The sequence below is a fragment of the Pipistrellus kuhlii genome, unplaced genomic scaffold (assembly GCF_014108245.1).
Source record: "Pipistrellus kuhlii isolate mPipKuh1 unplaced genomic scaffold, mPipKuh1.p scaffold_m20_p_11, whole genome shotgun sequence".
In the NCBI taxonomy this organism is placed as follows: domain Eukaryota; kingdom Metazoa; phylum Chordata; class Mammalia; order Chiroptera; family Vespertilionidae; genus Pipistrellus; species Pipistrellus kuhlii.
In genome coordinates this window covers 49,522,038-49,536,336 of record NW_023425416.1, presented here as the reverse complement: position 1 = coordinate 49,536,336, position 14,299 = coordinate 49,522,038, and positions in this window count along the sequence as shown.

Below are 14,299 nucleotides of genomic sequence, written 5' to 3'. Positions count from 1 at the left end.
AACTGCTCAGTGAATGTACTGGAATTCTGTTGCGTGGAGACAGTTCATATGGAATTAAATCTGTAATCCGGGGCTTGTTGGAATGCTCATAATGAGTCACTAAGCAGAAGAAAACACCCCCTCTCTCCTGGTTTCCTCACTGGACCAGGTAAAACATTGTAGATGGTGTTAACGTCCACTTAATCCAGGGGGCCGTGTGGAGTGTAAATCAATGAGAGAGAGTTTTATAGACTCCTCGACTCCTTCCTACCGTCAGCGGCCACCCGGAGCATCTCCACGGAGCAGCCATGATAGCATTTCTGCTCTAATTAGACCCTATCAATTCCTTCCCGCAGAGAAATGACCTTGAAACACACAAGCTCTTTCATTGCTTAAAAAATGCTTTCTTGTGAAGCTCCAGGCTCTTCTTCCCTTCTCAGCCCAGCGCCTGCCTAGCAAGGGCGTTCTGGAGAATACTCTTTGGAATAAACATGCGGTAAATAAACACATCTAACCTTCACCTGCGGGAAGAAAGTCGGAATTTCTGAGGAAAATGCATGCTTCTGATCTGAACATGGAGCATGTTTTAAAGAGAGCCAAAAGGGATTTATTATTTTGTCTGCAATGATTGACCTACTCTCAATTCCCTCAAAACTGTGAAGCACAACTAGGAGTCAGATATGTTCCACAATGTGGCTTTAAAGGAATCCACATTTACAACCAGGATTGAGATAGTCTGACCTCAGTGAATCCTAAGACCAGGATCGGCTTGTGACCGATTCTCTGTGATTTCAATTCAAGGAAGAATACAGCCAGTTATCCAGAAGTCTGATGCTGTAGTTTTGTTGCTAGAGAGGTAAATCGTTCAAATTCTATGTATTTGTAAAGGCTAAGCATCCACTAACCTTCAAAAGAAATCCAAAATAGATGATTTTTGAGGAAAAAAATGCCATAAAGTTTCAAATCTGCTTTATCTCTCTGACATACATAATTGTTGTTCCTTTGTAAGACAAAAGAATAAAATGAGTCTAGAGGCTCTATTGGCCTTATTCATACGAAGTAAAACTTTGTTTTCTAAAAAGTTATTTGTGTTGATTTCAGAGAGGAAGCTGGGGGGAGAAATATCAGTGATTAGAGAGTCATTGATTGGCTGGGAATGAAGCTAACAACCCAGGTATGTGCTCTGACCTGGAATCAAACAGGTGACCTCCTGGTTCATAGGTTCAACCACTGAGCCATGCAGACAGGGCCAAACTTTATTTTTTATTGACGGAGCTAAAGAATGGCTGATTGCAGAGCACACTTTGCTTAGGTTTTGTGTTGTTTGACACTGTGTGTGGCTATAGGAAATCATTAAAAAAACAAACCAAGGTCATCTCATGTCCCATCTTCAAGAAGGGACAATGGCACCTGTTCTTCCCCTGGATGAGGAGGAAGATGAGGACAGTAGGCCCACTTAGTTAACTATGGGATAAGCAAAGTTACAAAGGATTGATCAATTTCCAATTTAAAGTTCGGTCTTGCTCACATGCTTTTATGAGGAGTTGGGATCCTCCCTGGTAGAGTTTGCTAACCTGTAATGTGTGCAGGGCTCACCTGAGGATGCTGGACTGTGAACATGTGGTCCACTAGTATGGGGGTGCTAAGAGGATGCATGTCTAATGGGTGGCCAGGTTGTCCCCATATAGCCTGGAACCGGGCTCAGGCAGCCACGATGGAAATGGCTGTCCACTGACCATCACATCTCAAGTAAATTTGACCACAACTTACCATGATTTCGGTGGACACGAATGCTCGCCAGTTCACAGCCTGGGGAATATTCACCCATCTCATCTCCTAGTTGGGCAGGAAGCTAGCAACCCTCCTTACACCTTTTCCCAGGGAGATGGTGAGCGTTGGGCTAATTCTGTGAACCAATTTTATTCCCAATTAGCAGAATCCGGATGAATGAGGTGTTCTGTGTGTTAACTAATGACAGGTTGATGAGAAACAGCAGAAGGTTAGTGAGATAATTTTCTCTTTTATTTCGTTTAGACTAGGTGGTTTCCCCCTCTCCCCCCTTCTCTGTCAGCTAGAAAAGAGTTAAGCTCTGTGTAGAGATCATCATTTCTCAGATGGGAAATAAATAACTAGTATTCCTCAGGGCAGAATCTAAACGCTAACAAGGAGAAGGAAAGGACAAATTCCCACGTTCTCATCTGTGTGGGCATCTCATAGATCCCCGGGGACTTCACTTCTTCCGGGCAACTTTAATTGGCCTCTCTCAAATTCTTTTCTCCTCACCTGGAAAGGAAGTCGGATCTTGAAAAAAAGAGAAAGAAAAATTTAAAAGGAAAGGATGGAGGGCGGGGTTGGGGAGGGTGTTAGGGAGAGGGGAAATAGAGAAAAAATAGGGGAGGGGAGATAGAGATTGCCCCTTGTCCTAGGGTAGTGGTTGGCAAACTCATTAGTCCACAGAGCCAAATATCATCAGGACGATTGACATTTCTTTCGAGAGCCACATTTTTTAAACTTAAACTTCTTCTTCTAATGCCACTTCTTCAAAATAGACTGACCCAGGCTGTGGCATTTTGTGGAAGAGCTACACTTAAGGGGCCAAAGAACTGCATTTGGCTCGAGAGCCGCAGTTTGCCGACCAGGGTCCTAGGGGATGTGTGATGATTGCTTCCTGGAGCCTCAGGATTGCATTACCTGAGCACAGGGGATGAGCTCAGGGTCTCTCAGCAAGACTCATGTGATGTAAGGAAGAAGGTGTGGAGAGGGCGTCCTACATTTGGCCTTGTGAGAGGACGGTACTCTGTGTGCGTTTTATGGTTCTAGCCTCTGCACTAGAGATGTTTCCAAGAATTCCTCCGCTGCTTGCTACTCAGCATAGTCCACAGGGAGCCCTGTGTTCTCAGCTGACATCACCAGGTTTCATTGCCTTCTCCTTTGTTCTTGTGACTATAAAAGGGCAAGAGCGAGAAAAGTGAGCATCCGAGAGGGGGGGTCAAGTTGCCATTCTTAGACTGTGTAGGGATGCCTAAAATTTATTCTTTTTTTAAATTAAATTTTATTGGGGTGACATTGGTCAGCATGAACATCGTGTTTCATGTGTGGATTTCTAAGTTACAAAATTCGTACATAGCACCATGTGCCCACCACCCAGAGTCAAATCTTCTCCTGTCCCCTCATATTAGGACTCCCTTCTCCTACGCTCTTCCCTCTGGCAACCACCGCACTGCTGTTTGTGTTCATGAGTTTCAGTTTTATATCCCACCTATGAGTGAACTCATATGGTTCTTAGCTTTTCCTGACTGACCTGTCTCTCAAGGTCCATTCTGTTGTTGCAAATGGTGCTATTTCATCATTTTTTTGGCTGTGTAGTATTCCATTGCATATATGGAGCACATCTTCTTTATCCAGGCCTCTATCCTAGGACACTTCGATTGCTCCCATGTCTTGGCCACCGCGAATAACACTGCAGTGAACATAGGGCACATATGGCTCCTAACATACTACTGTCCTCCGGGTGAGGCTGTCCTCTCTATGAGGATGCTTCCCCACCACTGAGTATAGGCATTCAAAGGCTTGTCTGCCCCCCCCCCCCCATTCAGTGCTCCCAGGTGCTCCCCTTGCACACAGAGATGATTGGCAGATAGCTCTGTGCAATGACCTGGGAGGGGGCATTGACAACGAGGTGGTGGCATTCAGATTTTGTCCTGTCCCACGTAGTGGGCTAGCTCCCTTCACACATAGGTACTGGCCCTCAAAGTCAGCTTTCCCTTCCCCCTGCATTTTCTCCAAGGACAGGAGCAGACAACTCGAGGAGCTTGTGGTAATGGAGGAGGAAGGGAGTTCTCTCAATACCAGTGATAATTCCTAAAGAACAAGTACATGTAAGCACCAGGTGTAAAAACAACTCCAGAGGGTGGGTAACAATACAAACAACTTAGCCTCTGCCACCTGTGAGTCCCTCCATGGACTGGGGAAAAATTGATCACGAATCCAGCCTCGCTACTAGTTTCCTGTCACTGTGACGAATTTACTCCCCTTGGTGGACTTCGTTTTCTCTGCTGTTCGATGAGGAATGTGACCAAGAAGTCCAACCTCCTCCAGCGGCCCCTCCGAATCCCTACTAATGGACCAGGCACTGCAAGGAAGTGGACGGGAGCAGGTCACACCAGCTCCACACCTTTCTCTCACCTGCACCTGCCCCGCTCTGCTTCCGCCTCACTGGCCAGCATCACTGTGGCCTTTTTCTCATTTTGCTACACAGAGCTGAGGCAAGACCAGCGGTAACTGGGCTGACTTGAAATGTGTTGGGGTATGTGATTGAGGTTCAGGATGCTTAGATGTGGAAGCCAGTGTTTAAGTGGAATCTTTTTGACAACCACTGGCGGTCATTTTTCCCCCCTGAAAAGTCTCATCTACCTTGAAGCTTCTCTCTGGTATCTACCCCCAGGTCACCCCGTGGACATCTGCCCTTGGTGGGAGGACGTGGCCACCCATGGGAACTACACATCAGGGAGCCACAGGGGAGATGACCTTGGCCGTGTGGATGGGGTTCCAAGTTCAATTCCATCTCCTGTTACTATGGTAACTCATTAGAACTCTGATCTCAGAACTCGGAGCAAATCTAGTGATGTGGATCATATAGGAGCCTTTCCTGTGAAACATACTCCAAAATTATTCTACTTGGACTTTAGCTTCCTCGCTGTAATCTCCAGATGGATGAGCAATTGAACAATAAGACATTTGGTAGGAGCCTGGACTGCGTATCTCAGGGGTTAAGTCTTGACCTATGAACCAGCAGGTCATAGTTTAATTCCTGATCAGGGCACATGCCTGGGTTGTGGACTTGGGCCCCAGTGGGGAGCATGCAGGAAGCAGCCAACCCATGTTTCTTTCTCATCAATGTTTCTAGCTGTCCCTCACTCTCCCTTCCTCTGTCTCTAAAAATCAATAAAAACATTCTTTAAAAAGATGCCTGTTAAGAAAAGATGCTGCTGGCCAGGGTGTCACCATGGAAACCCCCCAAACACGGATTATGAAGATAAACAACTCTGAGTTAATTTCCTCCCAGGCTTGTGGCATTTGGGTTCATTGATTCATCTGCTGAGGTGTCTTTCAGAGGAAATGCTGTCAGGGACACGGAACCATTTCCCATGATTCATTTGGAGTAGAATTTAGAACAAGTCAGACTCAAGTTACTCAAGTAAAAAAAAAGCTAGCAAACAGAATAGCTCAAAGATGCAGGCATCCTTGCTCAGCTATAACCCTGCATGACTTGGAGATAGGACCATGCAGCCCACCTCAGGGCTACCACGGCCCTGGCATGCTGAGATTCCGGCAGGTAATGAGTGGTCCTCCCATCCCTCCTCATTACATAGCAGTTAAGGTTCACTGTACACTGTGAGGCTAAATCTAGCTGCAGAACAGAGCGTCTGTCTTGTACTTACACCTTATGAAATATAATCTATGGCAATGATTTCAAGGTTTAGGCATGGGCGGCACTTTAAAAATACAGCGAGTCCCTTTTAAGAACCGAGAAGTTGTCAGATGGACTATAGCTGATGTACAAGGAAAGGAGGGAGCCTGGGGACCAGAAAGCCAAGGGGTGTAGCTGGATGCCTTGTCTGCCCTCTTGCTGTTAAACCTTAAACTGTCCTGAGCAGAGAGATGCCTGGTCTGTTCTCCAAGTTCTCCCGTCTCAGCATCCTCATCCTCGTTTCATCATCCTTGCCCCTGGGTCTTACCACCTCAACACTTCACAAGTTGCTACAATCCCACAGCGATCTCTCCTGCAGCCCTTTTTTCTCAGGTGGTTTTGGGGGAATACAAACCGGGTTTGGTGCCTTCTCAGAAGCCTGACTTACTGTGTTTCATAGGATCCTACTACCATCCTTTCCTGGTTTGAACACAGAGGAGGTGATTTCTGGATCCTTTGGGATTACTTTTTCCCCTGACCATGAATTTCTGGATAGGAAACAGCTGCCTGCGGATTTTACACCCAACTGCCCAGGGGATGTAACAGTGGCTGCATTTGTTCTGAACTTTGCAATGTAGGAATCAGGTCACATACATTAATTCATTAGATCTACCACATCAACCCTGCTAATTAGGCTGAGAAGGAAATCCACTAATAGTTTCAGGATTCTGTACACTAAGTGTTTCTGAGCATAAATGACGGGGAGATAGAGCGCAACTGAAAATATTGGGCCCGTGACACATGCTATACACAGAGCCCCCCATCTCGCTGTATTATTTCAGGTGTTTATTTGTTTGTTTTGCTTGTGGGTGTTTTTTTTTTGTTTGTTTTGTTTTGTTTTTTAGGGTTTTATTGATTTCAGAGGAGGAAGGAAGAGAGATAGAAATATCAATCATGAGAGATAATCATCAATCGGCTGCCTCCTGTCCACCCCCTACTGGGGATTGATCCCACAATTCAGGCATGTGCCCTGACAGGGAATTGAGCCATGACGTCCTGGTTCATGGGCCGACTCTCAACAACTGAGCCACACTGACCAGGCTACGTCAGGTTTTTTCATCTGCTATTTCATGTGCTCATCAGAGACTACTGTGCTCATTTTGTAGTTAGCAAATTGACTTTAATGTTTCTATAGTCCATGTCTCTCCAAAGGACATGTAGCTGATCTGTAGCAGAGCTGGGGTTTGAGCTTGTTTCTACTGTCCTTTTGAATAGCTCATTTCTCTGGATATTCACTCTTTGTAGAGAGACATAAAATTCAGCAAAGTAACAAGGTGCTGTGGTGATTATTTTAGGTAATGTTTCAATCAATGCTTAACACAAGCCATGTTACATAGTAAGTGCTCAATGCTATTTCATTGTTATTATCATCAGAATGAAATGAACAGTAGAGGGATACAACAGTTGGGTTGTGATTAAAAAAAGAAATAGTGCCTACATCTTATATTAGTTCAATAACTTTTCACTAAATCTTTACAAAATATCAGCAAGTACTTATAAGGCAAGTGATGTTACTTGGGAAAAACTCCAGGGATTTTCCAGGAATGGAAGAAATCTTGATATTAGGGATAATGAAGAATGTATGTTTCTGAGTATGGTGCTACAGATTAGTTGGGTAATTTATGAGAGTGGACACTAGATACAAATGTCGACTGCTGTGAAGTGTCTAACATTTTCAAACCCGTTCTTTGATTTTTCTCTCAGAGAAGGCTAATGAATAATTTATTCATCTCGTGACTATGCACATCATTACGTGATGCGTCTGAAATAAAGACTTCTCACTTTTAACTTCTTAGCTTTTAAAAGTACTCAGTCTAAAGCCACAGGAAACTCTTTCTTAGCGTTAAAGGACTGCAGATGGATTTTCTTCCTTTTTGCAGAATGAGAATACCTTCTCTTCTTGTATTGAAAGGCTGTTGAAAGCTATCTGCTCAGAATAGTGAATCCAGGTTTGAGGAATCTAGATTCTAGCTCAGCTTTGCTGTTGGATGTGTTATGATGGCGTCATGTAGGTAGTCTCAATTCCCTTGCAGCTATGGACTGTTTGTGTCCCCCTCAAATTCCACGGCATCAGAAGGTGGGGGTGTGGGAGGTAATCAGGTCCTGAATGAGGAGCTCTGTGCTGAGATTAGTGCCTGGAATGGAGACCCCACAGAGGTCCCTGCCCTTCCTCCACTTGAGGTGACAGTATAAAGACAAGAAGTCTACATGGGGGAGGGCTCTCGCCAAATACAAAATATGCTTCAGCCTTGACCGTGGACTTCCAAGCTTCCGGAACTGTGAGAAACAAATATCTGTTGTTTATTAGCTGTCCACTCTAAGGTAATTTTAAACAGCAGTCCAAATGAACTAGGGCACTTTGCCAAACACAAATTATGTTTCTACTTACAGGGTTGTGTGAATCAGATGTGAGAGACCAAATGGAAAACACTGTGAAAATCCAGGTGTTGCCCTCCCCCAACAGAGAGAATTTTGTAAATATAAACCACTTAGTTACCATTCTTTTACTTACGAGGCTTCCTGTAGTGTTACACACACAAGTTCATGTTGATAGAGCAGCTCTTTGTCCCTTTCCTTCTGTGATCTCCCTCACTCAATGCCGCCATTGTCTGGAGAACTCATACACAGTTGTCAAGACCCACTAACAAATGTTTCCTCCTCAGAGAACAGCTTGTACGGTCTCAGACAGATGTTATGGCCTCTGTCTGTGACCTCATCTCCGGCAGTAGGTTTCCCTGGGGATGAAGGCCTGTGGGTGACTATCTGCTTCTTGTGCCACACAGGTCAGGTCCCCTTCCCCTCAAATCCGGCTTCAGACGTGGAGTCCTGATCTTATGGGAGCTCAGGAGGGGCCCCATAGCCTGGCCATAGCCTGGCCGAGTCCTGCCCCTGGGAGCAGACATTCAGATTACTTACCCCATCCCTATCCTCCAGGAAGCTATTAGGAGAGAGGACGGACAGTTTCCCTTACTGAGTCCACCCCCTTCATTACAGTCACATGACACAGCCCGCATGAGCCCCAGGGCCCCGCCCACCCAGCTTGTGAGTGACCTCCCATCACATCCCAGCCCCGCTCAGGTGCTCCCACCCCTTAGGCACCAATAGGCTCCCAGGGGCCTCTCTCAGGTAAGGCACCCGGTGTGCTCAGTTGGACTTAGATTGGAAGCTTTTTTTTTTTTTTTTAATATGATTTTATAGATTTCAGAGAGGAAGGGAGAGGGAAAGAGAGATAATGAGAGTGAATCATTGATTGGTTGTCTCCAGCACGCCACACACTGGGGATGGAGCCAGCAACCCAGCATGTGCCCTGTCCGGAAATCAAACGGTGACTTTCTGGTTTATAGGTTGATACTCAACCACTGAGCCACACCAGCTGGGCTGGGATGGAATCTTGACTCTGCAGCATGCTTTTGTAAAACTTTGAACAAGGAGACCACTTGGAGTCTGTTTCCACAACTTAAAATGGTGATAAGAACACTAGTATGTGTGCTGAGATTTACATGTATCCTTTCAGAGGGCTCAGGACATAATAATTATCTCCTGAATGTGAACTGTTAATACAGGCTCTGAGGTTGGACAAAAGTGAACTCGAGGCCTCATTCTGACGCCCCCAATGACCAACTGACTTAACCTCTGGATGAGTGTGTTTGACGGGTGAGTTTGACTGTGTGGTTTGAGTCCTGACCATCACATTACTCCTGAATGCCTTCAGGATAACAGTCTTCATCTGGGGATCCCTGAAGGCTCAAACCATAACAGGGAGCTCCTAGAGATGTGTGTACTGGGCTCTGCACGGCGCCGCCCACCATCTGTTATGTCCATCGTGACTCCTGCACCTTCCCCGGTTCTTGCTCCTCTTCTTCCTCATGGACAGATGGCTCTTCAAGTCTTTAGGTTAATACCTTGGAGAAGGGAGGGAAGGGTGGGGTCTTTCCTGACGAAGAGGGTGGGCTGCCTTCAGGCGCTGGTCTTCCTGGCCCCTATGGACCCCCATTCCCGAAACCCGCCCAGACTCAGTGTTCCTGAAGCCTCCTCCCCTGGAAAGGGCTTCCCCAAAATAACGCCACCATCTGTGAGCCTAGCAGACACGGGAGGTCCAGGACCGAGTTTCAAGGACAAGACCCTTTTGTTAGAAACGGATGAAAGGAAAGGAGATCGCCTGGTGGGAGGGGGACAGTGGGAGGCTCTGAAGGCGGCGTGTTTATTTGGGATTTAAACCCCGGCTACTTCCGGAAGGAGTGCTGGTGGCGCAGCCTGGGCCAGCGGCGCTTCCTTGTGATACTCGTTGGACGGGAATGAGAAGTTCGTCTTCACAGATGATGCTAAGCTGATTATAGAAACAACCTATCAAAAATCAATACTGTAAAACCATTCCCTTAGTGTCTGCGCTGTCACCCGAGGATCATAAGTAATATTTATGGGCTCAAACATTGGCATTTTCAGGAAACGAGATGCAGAATGTTCGAGTGGGCACAGCCCCCTGTGGTTGCCAGGCTTTGATGATTAAAGCCAGCCGCTAATGAGGCCAAGGTCACCCAGTTACCTCTCCCTCCTCTGCTCTGCGGCTACGGATAAGCCTGGTCCGGCAGCAGCGGCCGCTTGTGACATGCCGGGCACTCAGGTGCAGAGTCCTAGACCATGGGGAATGTGCCCCCACTGTGGACGGGCACCCGGGTGATGGCAACCAGCCACTGATGGTGGGCACCCTCTAAGGATGGGCACCCCACTGCGGACGAGTGCCCCCAAGTGCATGGTGTCATGGCTGGGTTTCCCATGGAAAAGATTGAGCATATGCACAGAAATGTTTTCTGTCTTACACACTTGTCTTGCAAACACACACACACATACACACACACACACACACACACACACACACACACACACGAGGCAGGATGACCCAGAGGAATGACACAGGGAAGAAAACTCAACCTTGTGCCTCGGGTGCAAGTCAGGGCCAGTCTGACTTGGACGCACACCAGCAGCAAGGCCTTGGCTGGGCCACTCACCACAGTTTTCAAAATTACAAAAATGAACAAGATGTTTACCTTCGAGGGATGGGGGCACTCACAGGTATAGTAGCTCTGAAGTACTTACTTCCACACCCCAGTGAATAGGCGTGAGCTGCCACAGGGACAAGGCGTCTGCCGGAAATGCTGGCCCTGACGCCCCGTCCCTGCCTGGACTCCCCTGCACTAATGTCTGCACCGTGTCCGGGCGTGAGCTGATGGCGGCTGGACCGTCCCTCAGGAAAGAGGGTCTCGGCACGAGGACACAGCAGCTCCCAGCCCACCCGGCCTCTCCTGGGACCCGCCCACACTTTTAGTGACAGTCTGGGGACCTGGGATGTCTGCTCCTGGGGCACTGCCCTCAGGGATTCGGGGGCATGCTTCAGTGCCATTATTGTCACTTTCCTGCACAGAGTGTTTATTGTGGTCAGATCATTGTGGAACGGCTGCGTCAGAGCAAGTAGGAAGCTTCTCTGTTGAGACCAGTTTTCTGTAGCTGGATAACATACCTGTAAAACTCCTACAGGAAATTAAACTGAGGTTGCTTTGGGGAAGGGCCACCTGGCTTTCATGTTCCCCAGATCAAATTTGGGGGGAGGGGTGTTCAGGCAAGTAAAACCAGTGAGTCCCTCTGTCTCTCTCCCTCTTTCAATTCTGAGTCCCGGGAGGACCTGTTGGAGGGATCTCTGCAGACAGAGCGTGTTCTGGGCAGACAGTCTTATGACTAATTTAGTGCTAGACTCTTAGCAGATGAACATCCAATGAAAATTTAACAGCTGCTGTCCCCTATGTACCGAACTCCATCAGCCCTGACTGGGGCCTCTGGTTTGAACCGAATTATCTCCTCGTGGAGATAATTGGGTTGTGGCCTCAGGGCCCAGGGAGGTGGCCCGGTTCTTTCCCATGACCTGCCCAGCGCTCAGAGCCGCCGGCTACATGGCTTCTCCTGGCGGAACTAATGGCAGGCCAGAGGGCGCGACAGGGCGATGCTTGTCTTACATGCGTGTGGAGCTCTAACCCCTGTGGGCTTGGCCTTCGGTGTGCAGTCTTCCTCACTCGGCTCTCTGTGGAAGGGCCAGGGCAGGAAGGACGACTCTTGTCCAAAATTGAATATTCCTGTTTAGGAATTAACGTAATTGAAATGATAACAGAAAGAAGCCAGTCCTACCACCTAATTTGAAAACCAGGATTGGTATTCTAACTACAGCACTAACTAATGTCATTTAAATCAGCAAGTTCAAAGACAGCCAGGCAGTGCTCTTTATAATGGGTTATATTTCAGAATTTATTTCAGATCTCTTTCTAGAAGTTATTTTATGTGTGCTTCAGAACAACCCATGAGGTATTTGGAGAATATATTTCATTCTCCTTTCGGATATGAAAAAACTCAAGGCAGAACAGAGAATAATCTTGCTTAAGCTCATTGGACTACAGGTTGCTGGCTCAGTGGTCTTTTCGTTATAAAATATCATGTTCAAGTACATCGCACCATGTATAACAGGTGTCACGGCTCAGGTGCCTGAAGGGCACTGGGAGGGGAGTGAGGTGAAGGGACTAGCTCATTGGTTAGTGCCTAGAAGGAAGGTGGGCCCAGGATTTCCCAAGAAGAGCTGGATTCACTTTAATAAGTCTCCTCACTTCTAAACATCCACAACTATTTCAGTCTTCAAATAAATAGACATTAACAACAACCAACCTGTCTGTGGTTGGCTGTGACCTTGGACTGAAAGTCTGCAACCCTTTAATGCCAACTATTTTTTTCTGAAAATTTCAATAGATCCTCAGATATTCAGAGCTTTTGGAAGCAAACAGACCAGATCTCAGGATGTGGCCTAGAGAGTGGCCCCTCATAGGAAGCTGTCATAACTCCGCTGTATCTGCCACCCACAAATGCTGTCCTGGATGAACATGTGGACCTACCACTGCAGACTGACAGGATGATTACACTTCCCTATGGCACATGGTCCAGGGAACAGACTAGTTAATTTGGCTTCAGGGAAAATAATTGCAAGTTAGGCCTGGGAGCGATCCGTGGGGCTTCTTGGTGGCGTTGCTCTCCTGTCTGGTGACAGCTGGAGGTGGCAGGTTCTTCAAATCGTCTACAGTTTGAACTCACTCTTCAGCAAGTGTCTGGCTTGAAATATTAAGTGATTCCTAGCCTTGTTCAAAATGACACGAGCCCTGTCCTTCGTGGAAGTGTCTCTTTCCAACTGTCTGAAGGCCGGACTCTCTTAAGAACTTAGAAGGACGTGAATAGCTCCCAATGCGTTTGTGAATCCAAATGTAACCAATATTTAGGATGACAACACTTTTACTTTTAAGCAGATCAGGAGAGCAATCTGATTTAGAAGGCCCGTAATATATTCAATCCTGCTTTCTGTCAACAAAAATAGGCTTGCATTAATCTGCTCAAAGCCAGTTTGGGGGATTTTATAACTGCCACACTTAAAGGTAATAAAAGTTGCCTACATTCATTATTGTTACTATTGGAAGCCCTGGAGAATACTTGAGATTTGTTATGAGTACATATCGTTTGAGGAAGAAATTCAGTTGCTATGACATTTACAAGCCGGAAACTCAGCCTCCGTCTAGTCGATGAAGCGATGCGGGTTTACTCATGCTGAATGAACGATTAGTCTACGCAGGCTGTTATGAATTTACCTCAAACTTGAGTATCTCAAAATCATTGCCTTTTAAACTATCTAATTACTGTTTTCCTCCCGGCATAGTCTCTGGCTCTGATCACTAATGCATGCTTTTCAAAGTCGCATTGTGAAAAGTCAATACACTTCTGGGAAAAAGTCATCATCATAAAAAGTATTGAACTTATGAAATGCTTTTCATGTACAAAATGATTTACAAACATTTATTAATTACCATCCAAGAGAAGGTCCCTACGCAGGACTGAGTTCTGTTCCAGGAATGAGCATCAAGTGTGCAAGGCCCTGGGCTCCACACACTGAGTGGCCTGATTATTATGATCTCTGAACGCATAATAATCTGGCCACTCAGTGTATATCCTATATAATAAAAGGCTAATATGCAAATTGTCCCCTTGACCAGTAGTTCAACCAGCAGGCAGGCCGGCTACCTGCCCATGTCCTCTCCCCCTGGCCAGGCTGGCTGGACCCCACCCATGCACGAATTCATGCACAAGGCCTCATACACACACACACACACACACACACACACACACACACACATTGAATGGCCAGATTATTATGCGTTCAGAGATCATAATATTCTGGCCAATCAGTGTATGAGGCAGCATTTGTTTTCTTTCCCACTGAGCTGTGATCATTTGTCCCCTGATCTCACAGGGGATCAGATGAGCATCTTCTAAGGTCTAAATATCCAGGTGGTGATAGATGTTTTTGAAAACAAGAGAATGATTTAGTATTTCTGCTGTTTTCTTAAAAATGACTGCTTTCCATATTACTATTCAGATTTCTTTCAAGAACATATCATTTTGCCAAAATCTGGAGATTATCTTATTATTTTAGTCAGGTTTATAAAAGAAAAAAAATACTTAACTGAGGACACTAAGGAAGAAACAAATTGTCCCACCAGTTGGCCAAATAAATCAGTTCAGAAAGCAAAACATGTAATAAGCATCATATTTTCTGCCCAGGACTGCAGCAAGAACTAGCAAGAGCAGCAATATTAAAAATAATGGGGAAAACCAATTTGCTTTTCTATGAAAATTATTTTGCTGTAAAGACATGAAAGCAAGCCTAATAGCTACTATATATAATTTTATGAAAGAACAAACATTTAATAGAAAAAGTAGAAGACAAATAATCTTCAAATTTTAAGATAATAAAAAATTAAGGACTTTGATATT